The sequence below is a fragment of the Rattus norvegicus genome, chromosome 18 (genome assembly GCF_021556685.1).
Source record: "Rattus norvegicus strain SHRSP/BbbUtx chromosome 18, alternate assembly SHRSP_T2T, whole genome shotgun sequence".
Classification (NCBI taxonomy): domain Eukaryota; kingdom Metazoa; phylum Chordata; class Mammalia; order Rodentia; family Muridae; genus Rattus; species Rattus norvegicus.
The window spans coordinates 74889844-74903908 of record NC_141551.1 but is presented as its reverse complement, the minus strand read 5'-3'; positions in this window follow the sequence as shown (position 1 = coordinate 74903908).

Genomic DNA, 14065 nt, shown 5'->3' with positions numbered 1-14065 from the left:
CTAGATCTAGTTGTAGCTTTCTGAGGAATCTCCAAACTAATTTCTCTAGTTCCTGCCTGAATTTGCAATCTTAGCGCTAATAAAGGGTTCCCTTCTTCCCATGTCTTAGTCAATGTTCTGTTGCTGTGAAGAGACACCAAAGCAACTCAAAAAGAAAGCACTTAACTGTGGCTTGCTTACAGTTTTAGAGTGTTAGTCCATTATCATCATGGTGGGAATCAGACAGATATGGCCCCGCAACAACAGCTTTACACGCTGATTCACAGATAGAGAGCAACACTGGGCTTGCTGTGAGCTTTGGAGACCTCAAAGCTCACTCCCAGTGTCCCACCTCTTTCAACAAGGCCATATCACCCAACCCTTCTCAAATGGCTTTTCAACTAGAGACTAAGCATTTAAACACATGACCCCGGAGGATCCACTTACATTCAGACCAACATACTCCGCGTATGCTCCAGAACTTGTTTTCTTCTTTAACTCTCAGTCATTCTTACTGTAGCCAGCTGGAATCTAAAAATAGTTTTATCTGTATCGTACTTTCCTGATGGCTAAAGACTTGGAACATCTGAAAACATGTATCTTGGCCATTTTATTTTTTTTCTTTTGGGAACTGTGATTAGTTCCATCCATAAGTTGTAATGGATGTTTGATTGTTTGATTTTTTTTTTTTTATTGTAGTAAAGGTTGAGTTTTGGGTGTATCCTAAAGCTTTGCCCTTGGATCTCCCTTTTGACACAAAAGCATTGTCAAATTTACAGTGGGTAAGATAGTTCCCGTCTTCTAGAATTTCTCTCACTCAAACTATGATGTTCTTTGATTACAGGTGCTTTAAAATTTAAAGACGTCTTGTTTGTTAATTGTTGCTTTTAGTATTGTGTGATACCGGAGTCTTGTTTAGAAGGACGACGCCTACAAAATAACATAAAATCCCTGGTTTCTTCAGGACAGATTCGGACCAGCAGGCCTTGTGTTGAAGGGCTTGATCCCTGTTGAGTTCAGTTTTGTGCTGGATGAGAGATGAGACTATGTTTCCTTTTTCTACATGTAGTTACGGTGCTTGCCCTGCACCATTGCTAAATGGAGCTGTCTTTTCTTCTCTAAAGCCCAATATTGCCTTTTTGTAAAAAGAATGAAAACTCTGGTGGTTGTGATTGCATGAACTTATACATGGGGCCTCAATTCCACCTTGTTGGCTAATGAATCTGTTTTTATGGCAGTGATAGACTGTTTATAATGCTATGGTTTTAATTGAACTCGAGATCAGGAATGGTGATACCACCAGCAGTGATTTTATTGTTTAGTTTTCTGGGTTTCCATATAAATTTTAAGATTATTTTTCAATTTCTGTGAAGAATTAAATTTGGGTTTTAATGGACATTGTACTGAGTTTTGTAGACTGCTTTTGGTAGTATAGGCATTTCCACAATATTAGTTTTACCAATCCATAAGCATGGGAGGCCTGTCTTTTAGTATTTTATTCTTTAGTATTTTAAGGTCTAATTGTACAAATCTCCATTCATTTTCTCATTTTCCCCAAGACTTTCATTTGATCTGTAGGTTATTATGAATAAAACTGTTTCCTTGATCTTGCTTCTGGTAAGAGTGTCATTGTTATATAAGAAGGCTACCGAACTTACGTGCTAGATATATATTCTTGTTTCTTAATGAATGTGTTTGTTAGACTTGTGAGATTTTTTTGTAGAATCTTTAGGGTCTTTTATATAGAGAATCACATTATCTGAAAGTAAGAATTCTTTGAATCCTTTCTTTCCTATTTATATCCCCCTTTCCCTCATTTTGTTTTAGTGTTGTAGCTAAGACTTCAGGCACAATATTGAACAAGAATGGATAGGCTGGACATCTTTGTCTTATTCCTGATTTTTGTGAAAGTGCTTTTAGTTTTTCTTTATTTAGCATGATTTTTGTCTGTGGCCTTGTTATTTATTGCTTTTGCTGTGCTGACAATATACCATGTACTGCTGTGTTTTCCAGAACTTTTGACCAGAAGGGATGTTGGATTTTATCAAAGGCCTTTGTTTTGCATTTAATGATGTGATTGTGAAGTTTCTCTCCTTGAGTCCATTTATGTGACAGATTACATATATTGATTTACATACATTGAACATACATGAAAACTTCATGTCTCTGTAATGAAGACTACTTGATTGTTGTGGGTGAACTATTAGGTACGTTTTAAACCCATCTTCCAAGTATCATTTTGAGAGAAATACAAGGCAGTCATTCTTGGTTAGCTCTGTTCCAAATAGTAACTAAATATAGTAACTCTTAAATGTCTGTCTCCATCCTGGACTTGCTCTCTTAGTTCTAGAATCAGATATCCATTGCCTCCTCATTCTCTCTGGTTGAGTACAATGAGCAGAATCTTGATGCCACAGTTATGCTGCAGTTGCTGCCTAACCAATGGAGTATGGTGTCACTACCATAGTTGTCACTGCTGCAGTTAGCGCCTTCCTAATCGAGTGTTATGGCACCATTATAGTTGTCACTGCCTTAGGTACTGATGCAGTTGCTATCTCCCCAATGGATTTTGACATAACTCAGTTGCAAACCACAGACCAGGCTTAAAAAACTGTGTGATGATCAAATGGCGAATGCATTGATAGCTTAAGGAAAACCAAGAAACAAATATTCTTTTTAAAGATGAGAAATATGTTGTATCTACCAATGAAATTATTAATTCAATAGAAAATGAATGATAGGAAAGATAATGGACATTGATCATCGTAACATAAGTAGCTCTCAAAGAATCAAGTTGATGTTTCACAGAAATCCTATTAAAATTACATAAATGGCCACTTAATGTCTCTATAAATGGTCCTAATAGAATACAGAAAATGAAGCTATTCATATTCACGCTATTCGTTAACATCCACCAAAGGTCAGTTAAAAAAACTGAGTGTCTATGACTTAGAGAAAAATAAATGTATACTGTTTTCAATAATGCTCAGAAACCAAACATTTTAATGAAATTAACACAGCTGTGAAGATTAATAAACTGAAGAGTTATAAACAAAGGTGACCCATGAACAGACATGCAGTGCTAAAGGCTTCCTAAGTAAAACAATTTAGCACTTACAAGGGTGCCTTAGTATAATCATTAGTGACAACATTGAAAATAATGAAGATGAAATGGTCACAAAATGGTCATGAAGAGATTCTCAAAGAGCAAAAGAAAAGCCTTCAACCCTAAGTCTAAAAGTCTTCACTATAGTAAAACTACCACTCAAATATTAAAGGTGAATGGCCTTATAGTAAAATACAGAAAGAAATTGCAGCACAGGCTAAAGGCAAATGACTTCAAACAGTAATTAAAAGAACAGAGTGTGTTTATAAAAAGTATTGTGTAATTTTAAAATATTTATTACCTCCTTTCTCTTAAGTAGTTGAAAAGGCAACTGTAAATATTATATATATAAAATGTTGGGACTGGAAGCAAATCTCTTTTATTGTAAGGAAATTTCACATTTTATCCATGAGTATAAAGAAAAAAATCAAGGATTGAAGGAAAAACTTATATAAAAAGGAAAAAAAAAACATTAAAGTAAACCTGCTTTCTTCTCCTCTTAGTTTACTTAACTCCCAGAAATTACGCATGGCAGGTCTTTAACAATTTACTTTCAAACATAATATTTATGGAAAGGATGCTTGTATATCAATATACAATAGTATAGAAAATGGAGAAAAGGAGTAGAGCTATAGAGGAATGGTGTTTATCTATCCCAGTTAAATCAAGTTAGTACAAGTTTGAAGTTGTTTCTTGTTAGATGAGTTTGTCTTATGAGCCCTGAGCAGCCGCTGATGTAAACCAAAGAAGCAATTACAGGAGTAGTAAAAGGCAGCGCTACCAAACAAGTGAAGAATCTTTACGTTAAAACTTCAAGTCTCCCAAGAAAGAAAGTGAAGAAGAGCTCAGAAAGTGGAGAGATCTCCCATTCTCATGGATTAGCAGGATTAACAGAGTAAAAATGACCATCCTACCAAAGGCGATCTATAAATTCAATGTGATTCCACCAAAATCCCAATGCAATCCTTCAAAGATATGGAAAAAGCAATTCTCAAATTCACCTGGAAAAGCAGAAAAGACCAGAATAGCGAAAACAATTCTTAACAATAAAACAACGGCTGAGGAGTCACCACTCCTGACCTCAAGGTCTATTACAGAGCAATAGTGATAAAAACTGCATGAAATTGGTACAGAGAGGAACGGGTTGGTCAATGGAATAGAGTTGAAGACCCAGAAATAAAACTACACACTTACGCACACCTCGTCTTTGACAAAGAAGCCAAAAAATGTACAATGGGAAAAAGAACGCATTTTCAATCAATGGTGCTAGTCTAACTGGCTGTCTGTGTGTAGAAAAATGAAAATAGACTCACATTGGTCACCATGCACGAAACTCAAGTCCAAGTGGATCAAGAACCTCGACATAAAACTAGATACACTGAATCTAATGGAAGAGAAAATGGGAAAAAGCTTTGAACTCGTTGGCACAGGGGGAAATTTCCTAAACAGAACTCCAATGGCTTATGCTCTAAGATCAAGAATTGATAAATGGGACCTCATGAAACTGTAAAGCTTCTGTAAGGCAAAGGACATAGTCAACAAGACAAATCGACATCCTACGGATTGGGAAAACATCATCACTAATCCCACATCTGATAGAAGGCCAATATCCAAAATACATAAAGAACTCAAGAAGCTAACCACCAAAACAAAACAAAACAAAACAAACAACAAAACACAAATAACCTAACCAAAAATGGGGTAGAGAACTAAATTGAGAATTCACAACAGAGGAATCTTGAATGGCTGAGAAGAAATGTGCAAAGTCTTTAGAGATCAGAGAAATGCAAATCAAAGCAACCCTGAGAGTCTACTTCACACCAGTCAGAATGTCTAATATCAAAAACTCAGATGACAACAGATGTTGGCCAGGATGTGGAGAAAGAGAATACTCCTACATTTTTTCTGGGATTGCAAGCTGATACAATCACTCTGGAAATCAGTCTGGAAGTTCCTCAGAAAATTGGACATAGTACTACCTGAGGATCCAGCTATGTCACTCTCGGGCATATACCCAAAAGATGCTCCAACATATAGCAAAGACACATGCTCCACTATGTTCATAGCAGCCTTATTTATAATAGCCAGAATCTGGAAAGAACCCAGATGCCTTTCAACATAGGAATGGATACAGAAAATGTAGTACATCTACACAATGGAGTACTACTCAGCTATCAAAAACAATGACTTCATGAAATTCATAGGCAAATGGGTGGAACTAGAAAATATTGTCCTGAGTGAGGTAACCCAGTCACAAAAAACAAAACAAAACAAAACAACACACACACACACACACACACACACACACACACACACACGGTATACACTCACTGATAAGTGGCTATTAGCCCAAAAGCTTGAATTACCCAAGATACAATCCACAGACCATATAAAGCTCAAGAAGGACAACCAGAGCACTGACACTTCAGTCCTTCTTTAAAGGGGGAACAAAAATTCATAGGAGGAGATATTGAGAAGAAGTGTGGAGCATAGACTGAAGGAATAGCCATTCAGAGCCTGCCCCACCTTGGGATCCAGCCCATATACATACAGCCACCAAACCCAGAGAATAAAGTGCATGCTGATGGGAGCCTGATATAGCTGTCTCCTGAGAGGCTCTGCCAGACCATGACAAATATGGAGGCGAATGCTCTCAGCCAATCATTGAACTGAAAACGGACTTCCCACTGGTGCAGTAAGAGAAAGGATTGAAGGAGCTGAATGGGCTTGCAACTCCATAAGAACAACAATACCGACCAACCAGAACTCTCAGGGACTAAACCACCATCCAAAGAGTACACACATGGACAGACCCATGGCTCCAGCTGCATGTGTAGCAGAGGATGGCCTTGTTGGTCATCAATGGGAGGAGAAGCCCTTGATCCTGCCAAGGCTGGATCCCCCAGGGTAGAGGACTGTCAGGGCAAAGAAGCAGGAAGGGGTAGGTGGTTGGGTGGGGGAACACCACTATACAAGAAGGGGGAGGGGGATGGGATAGGGGATTTATAGATGGGAAACAGGAAAGGGGATAACATTTGAAATGTAAATAAAAATATCCAATAGAAATATGCATCACTAGTAAAAGAAAAAAAGAAAGAAATGTAGCAGCTGCATGAAAAGCTGAGCAAACTAACAAACAACAAAGAAAATTTACTTGGAAAAAATATGCTCAAGATAAAAGGTACTTTGCAATGAAAAATGTGCTCCTATTGGCTATTGGATTTATGGAAAAATATACATGCATTTATATGTGTATTTATATCCTTAAGTGACAGTATGAAATGCATAAAGCAAAAATTTATAGAAAAGAAGGTGAAAATTCTGAATAATAGGTAATGATGATAAATACCTCACATTTAAAATTGGCAGAATAAGCAAATGAGACAGTTCACTGGGCTACACAGAGTAAGCCCTAGAACATGCTTCTCTATAATGTTCTCTTTCCATCACAGCTGCACATTCCCACCACTGCCTGCCAATCAGGACACATGCCAGGCCAAAGCCCAATCCACAATATTTTTATATTGAAGCAGGAATAGAATGAGGTTAGAGGTACATATTATAGGAGACTTCCGATGTGGAAATTAACACATTTGTAAATTTTCAGAAAGAGAGGAATTCAGAAAGAAGGGAATTCAGATAGGAAGCTAGGAGGAAAACGAAAATATTTTAAATGTATTAAAAACAAAGCCACAACACATCAAACCTCTCAACACATGCAACAAAAGTAGCCCAAAGAAAGATGTTCTTACTGTAAGCCCCTGTGTTTAGAAAAGAGGACCAGAAGCTAATCACCTTACTTTATGTTATAAGATGATAGAAAAAGAAAAGCAGGGTAAAGTTAATATGGGTAGATTGAGGGGAATAAAAACGTCAAGGTGTACTCCAGTAATACGTAATATAAGGTAATAAAAGTACATACAAACAAAACTAAGTGGCACTGCTTTCATATGCCAACTTCTCTTCTCACTCTCTGTTTAAGCAGATAAAAGAAACAAAACCCATTGGTCTTAGTTATTCTGACATTTACTTATCATATGTCTAGGAATATAGGTGTGCATCTGTGTGGCAGGATATTTGATTATACTGTAAAACCTGAGATTGTGTTATTTATTGTAAAAAAATCCTGCTTTTAGTTGTGATGTGGATTAGCCCTAACACACACCTTTAATCCAAGAGTTTTCTGTTGGAATATTGTGAAGAGGATTAATTACAATCAGCCATAGGTCAAAAGGCAGAAACAGACAAACAGTGACAGGGAATGAGCATAGGGTTATTAAGGAAAAAGCATACAGAGTAAGAGAGAGTCAAGAAGATAGAGAGGGGGGGGGAGAGACAGGAAGTAGAAGTGAGGCATTTTTTGTTTAAGGGGGTTGCTTGAGATGATGTGAGAGAAGGACACTCTCATAGGATATCCGATAAGGTAGAAGGAAGATCATCTGGGTGCTTTCTCTACCCCTTTGAGCTAGCAGGCTTTCAGCCCGGCATCTGGCTTCTGGATCTTCATTGGTAAAATCAAAGAACAGATATTTTGTTAGAAAACATTTGGTGCTCTAATGTGTGGTTGACCACCCAAGAAAAATTATGTCAGATGCAGACATACTGAGATGCCATCAGACTTGGTAAGAAACTTGTTGGTCCTCAAGGACAGAATTAAGTAATATTAAAAGGAAAAGTTTTTCCACACATTAAGGATGCAAAATATCATAATATAGGGCATTAAGACTATATTATGTTCTACTTTGATGGCTTGAAAATAGATACAGAAAATGAAAAGACAAATGACTTAATTGATATAATACTGATTATAATTACTACCAGTCTGGTAATTCCTATTATTATATTTAATAGTCATAATGTTTGGGAGCTACATATAAAAAGATGGTCTGCAATTGTATCAAATGTGAAGTGTATTGATAAGTTACAAACCTTAGAAAGACTGATAGATTGTTGGGAGCAATGTCCTTAAAACCCTCCATTATTGATGTTAATATTATAGTTAGAGTTAAGTATGACTGGGTTCATGGAAAATCCCCATCCAGCACTAGAAGACTAGTACAAATCTGGCGGTCAGGATGAATAATGATATGATAAAGCTCTGACCTTGCTGAGAAATACATCTGACGTCAGGATGCCCAATGGGATGACCTGTAACCTTTCTGAAAAACCAACATCCTGTTGACATCAGCTGACCACATGAGTACTGTGTCCTTGGCTTGTGTAGATGCTTCCCACTTCCCCCCTCCCTCTGTTACCCCTGCTATGATATAAATTCAGCCTTGGGAAAAAATAAAATTGTCACCTTGATCAAACTCTTGTCTTGGCATCCTTCTTCGCATCTCCTGTCCCCCATTCTCTTCCAGGTACCCTCTGCACCCTCGTTGACTGCCCTACTGGATGGAACAATAGATAAAAATAAGAAAAGCACTCAGACAGAGACAGAGATTTTTTAGACAAGAACAAACCATGTCACCGCATGATGAAACTGGAGAGGGGTGGTCTAAGGCTGTTAGAAAACTAACCTTATTTTATGCAGTTACTATACAAGATCTACCAGGAGATGGGTGCCGACAAGGTTATGAAGAAGTTAAATGGAATCTGAAAGACATGTTAGATTTAAGAAGATTTGAGGAGAATTAAGAAAATAGCTGTTTTATATGGTAGACATCCACCCTATGTGAGGCAGATATTAAATTCATGGATAACTCATAACAGAATTATTCCCCAAGACTGAAAAGATTTGGCAACAGCAAGTTTTAGATGATGGTCCTCAATTATTATGCCAAGCATGGTGGAGATTGGGAGCTAGGGCCATAGAAGAACAGAATAGGGCTAGAGGTATTGATATCTCACAGGAACAGTTGCTAGGTGAAAGTCAATATATTGAGTTACGAAGGCAACGTGAATTTGATGATCATACCTTGGTGCTATGTAGTTTACGTGCTTTAAATGCTTGGCACAAGGTTGAAGAAGTGGGAAAGAGGTCTAAGTAATTTACTAAAACTATACAAGGTCCAAAAGAAGCCTTCACTGATATTTGCAAGGGCTGACTTCTGGTATAAATAAAATGGTATCAGATTCAGAAGTCAGAGAAATATTAATTGAATCTTTGGCTTTTGAAAATGCTAGTTCAGAATGCAACGAGGTTATTAGACCTTTAAAGGCAAGATCAGCATCAATAGATGAATGGATTAGAACTATGGCTGGTATTGGATCTCATCTTTATGATGCTTCTTGAATAGCACAAGTAATTTTGAAAAGGCTTAAGAAAAGTCAAAATGTCAGAAGTCTTCATTGTAACCAAGGTCATTTGAAAAGGGATTATATAGCTATGTCATGAGAGGCTTTGCCAGAGCCTGACAAATACAGAGGTGGATGCTTGCAGCCAACCATTGAACTCAGAATAGGGTCCCCAGTGGAGGAGTTAGAGAAATGATTGAAAGAGCTGGAGGGGTTTGCAACCCCGTAAGAACAACAATACCAACTAACCAGAACTCCCAGGTACTAAATCACCATTCAGGGAGTACACATGGCTTCACTTGCATATGTAGAAGAGGATGGCCTTGTTGGGAATCCATGGGAGGAAAAGCCCTTGGTCCTTCCAAGGCTGGAACCCCCAGTGTACGGGATTGTCGGGGTGAGGATGTGGGAAGGGGTCAGTGGGCAGGGAACACCCTCATAGAAACAGGGGGAGGGGAGATAGGATGGGGTTTATAGGTGGGAAACCAGGAAAGGGGATAACATTTGAAATGTAAATAAAAAATATTCAATAAAAACGAGGAATTATAGTCAAGGCATTCCTAGAAACAATGTCTTTTCAAGAGATAATCCAAAAAGTAAGCCCTAGCCTTCGGGAGTATTCAGAAGTTGTTGTAAAGGCTGTTGGTTTTTCAGAGGTACCAACCACCCTACCTGGCAGACTTGTGTAGACGGAACAATGGTCTTTGACATCAGAACAAATGCAGGCACTAGGACAGTTGGTATGCTCAACATACTGAAGAATTGACCAGTCTTTAGATTTCTTCTACATTTGACATTAAAAAGAAATCTGGATGCTTCTCAGCCCTTTGGTATTCCTCTGTTGAGAATTCTTTGTTTAGCTCTGTACCCCATTTTTAATAGGATTATTTGATTCTCTGGAGTCTAACTTCTTGAGTTCTTTGTATATATTAGATATTAGCCCTCTATTCAATGTAATTGGTAAAGACTTTTTTCCAATCTGATGGTTGCCATTTTGCCCTATTGACAGTGTCCTTTGCCTTACAGAAGTTTTGCAATTTTAGTTTAGTTTAGAAGTTTAGGTCCCGTTTGTCTATTCTTGATCTTAGAGCATAAGCCATTGGTGTTCTGTTCAGGAAAATTTCCCTGTACCAATCAGACCCCACCAGAGCTCCCAGGGACTAAACCACGACCAATGAGTACACATGGAAGGACCCATGACTCCAGCCACATATGTAGCAGAGGATGGCATTGCCCAGCATCAATAGGAGGAAAAGCCCTTGATCCTTTATAGGGTAAAGCCAGGGCATTGAGGTTGGAGTGGCTGGGTGGGGAATGGGTAGGTGGGAATAGGGGCATCCTCATAGAAGAAGGGAGAGAGGGATCAGGTATGGGAGATGGGGGAAAGTGGATAACATTTGAAATGTAAATATGTAAAATATCCAAGAAAAATAAAATTAAAAAAATGGAAAATGGAAATGGTTAACAGATATAAGAGCCGTGATAAGGTGATTCGTCAATGTGCTCTTTATGGCCTGAAATTCCCTTGCCTTCTTTATAACCTAAGGAAAGGTTTGTTAAAGTGGTTGATTTAAAAGACTTTTTACTATACAAGAACAGGATAGAGAAAATTTTACTTTCATAATGTCAATGTATAGTGATATTAGATTCATTAAAAGATATCATGGGAAATTCTTCCACAAGGAATGTTAAATATTGGAACAATATTTGAACAACAGCTGTTAGAAATAATTCATAAACACTTTCTTCAAACTAAAATTAATCATTATGTATGTGATATCTTACTGACTGATTCAGGTGCAGATCCTTTAGAAAAAAAGTTCGATAAAGTAAATTTTGCCTTGCTGGGGATTTCAAATTGCTCCCGAGAGGATACAAAGAGGAGATTCTATCAAACCTAAGATAATTGACACGTGTACTGAAAGTTCTACCACAGAAAGTACAAACGAGGAGAAATCAATTACAAACGCTTAATGATTTTTCAAAAATTGCCAGGAGATATTAACTGGCTATGGCCTACAATTGGATTAACTACTCAAGAACTAAATAAGTTATTTCAACACTTACAAGGTGATAATGACTTAATTAGTCCAAGAAAAATATCCGCTGAGGCTAATTGAGAATTGGCTCTAGTAGAAAAGAAACCACAGAATGCATGTATCGGTGTATCTCTTGGCTCCAAAACTTGACTATATTTTAGTTATTTTGCTCTCTGCTCATTCTTCCACAGAAATTGTTATTCAGAGAGAAAGTACTATCCCAGAATGCATATTTTTAGCACACAGAGTAAAAAAAAAACATAAAAGACCTATGTAGAAAAGGCTTCTGAGTTGATTCTAAAAGGAAAAACAAGACTTTATCAATTAGCAGAAATCGACCTAGCAGTGGTGTTATTACCTTTCACTAAAACTGCCTCATTATGGGCAGAAATTAAACACTGGTGAAGAGCTTGCAAGTGATTTTTTTGGACAGATTAACACCAACTATCCTAAAAGCAAGTGACTTCAATTTGTAAAAGAAACTAATTGGATTTTCCCTCACAGTGTAAAAGACACACTATTTCCGGGAGACCCTGCATTCTATACTGATGCAAATAAATCAGGAAGAGCAGATTATAAGGAAAAATAAGTAAAGTGGCACAAAGCCCTCATGAACAGTTCAAAAAATCATAGCTGCATGCCATTCTGATGGTATTATTATATTTTCCCAAATCTTTTAACATAATTACTGACTCAGATCAACATTTTGAAACCTCTAAACCTATTCTGGATGGTTTAGAATTAACTTTGCTATTTAACTATAACAAGTAATCAGAAATGGAAATCATCCATTGTATATAATACATATAAGATCCCAATACTGGTTTACCAGGCCCTTTAGCATGAGATAATGGTGAAATAGGAAATGCACTAGAAGCCTCAGAATTTCATATGAAACACCATGGCAAATGCTTACAGAAAAAAAAGTTCTATCAATTGGCAGCAAGCCAAGGAAATTATAAGGAAGTAACCCACATGTTCTTTGTATAACCCAACTTCATTACCTCTAGGAGATAACCCAAAAGATACCCAAATAAGTGAAATTTGGTAATAGAAAATGTTTTACTTTGCGGAATTTGGAAAATTAATGTACATATACCATAACATAGGCACATATTCAGGATCTAATAAGGAACCTTAAGTTCTGAAAAGGATGATTCATTCTGTAATTACACATTCATTAGAAATGATGACTATTATGGGGATACCTGTACAAGTTAAGTCTGACAATACAGCATGTATTCAGTAAAATGAACCAGTTCTTTGCATATTATGACATAAAGAATATTAAAGTATTAGCACACAGCCCTACAGGTCAAGTAGTTATAGAAAGATCTAATCAAACTTTAAAAGATATGCTTAATAAAAAGATATGCTTTAATAAAGACCCCATGAGATAGATTATATGGTGGTTCATTAACTTTAAAGCTCTTAAATGCTAATAAGAAAGGAGCAATAATTGTGGAAAGAGGTTGAATAGTAGGACAAAAAGCTACTGAATTAAATCATCCTGTGTATATTAAAGATGTGTTCACTGCTTTAAATGAGTGGAATCTGGGATATGTGTTAAGCTGAGGAAGAGGTTATGTCTTTGTTTCCACAGAAGAAGAAAAGCTATGGATGCCATGAACCTTGACAAAGATTAAATTCAAACAGGAGAGACCTCCTGAATAAGGGGAGGTGATGGTCCATCAGACAACTTGGTCATTCACTCCAAACTAACTAAGAAAGACTAACAAATGCCTCTCATTTGATTGCACATGAAAAATTAATAATTTAAAATAATAATTTACCAAAGGCACACTTGACTTCACTGCCATAGAACAATTTTCTCTTCTTTTTTTTTTTTTTTTTTTTTTTTTTTTTTTTTTTTATTAACTTGAGTATTTCTTATATACATTTCGAGTGTTATTCCCTTTCCCGGTTTCCGGGCAAACATCCCCTCCCCCCTCCCCTTCCTTATGGGTGTTCCCCTCCCAACCCTCCCCCCATTGCCGCCCTCCCCCCATAGTCTAGTTCACTGGGGGTTCAGTCTTAGCAGGACCCAGGGCTTCCCCTTCCACTGGTGCTCTTACTAGGATATTCATTGCTACCTATGGGGACAGAGTCCAGGGTCAGTCCATGTATAGTCTTTAGGTAGTGGCTTAGTCCCTGGAAGCTCTGGTTGCTTGGCATTGTTGTACTTTTGGGGTCTCGAGCCCCTTCAAGCTCTTCCAGTTCTTTCTCTGATTCCTTCAATAGGGGACCTATTCTCAGTTCAGTGGTTTGCTGCTGGCATTCGCCTCTGTATTTGCTGTATTCTGGCTGTGTCTCTCAGGAGCGATCTACATCCGGCTCCTGTCGGTCTGCACTTCTTTGCTTCATCCATCTAGTCCAATTGGGTGGCTGTATATGTATGGGCCAAATGTGGGACAGGCTCTGAATGGGTGTTCCTTCAGTCTCTGTTTTAATCTTTGCCTCTCCCTTCCCTGCCAAGGGTATTCTTTTTCCTCATTTAAAGAAGGAGTGAAGCATTCACATTTTGATCATCCGTCTTGAGTTTCGTTTGTTCTAGGGATCTAGGGTAATTCAAGCATTTGGGCTAATAGCCACTTATCAATGAGTGCATACCATGTATGTCTTTCTGTGATTGGGTTAGTTCACTCAGGATGATATTTTCCAGCTCCAACCATTTGCCTACGAATTTCATAAACTCGTTGTT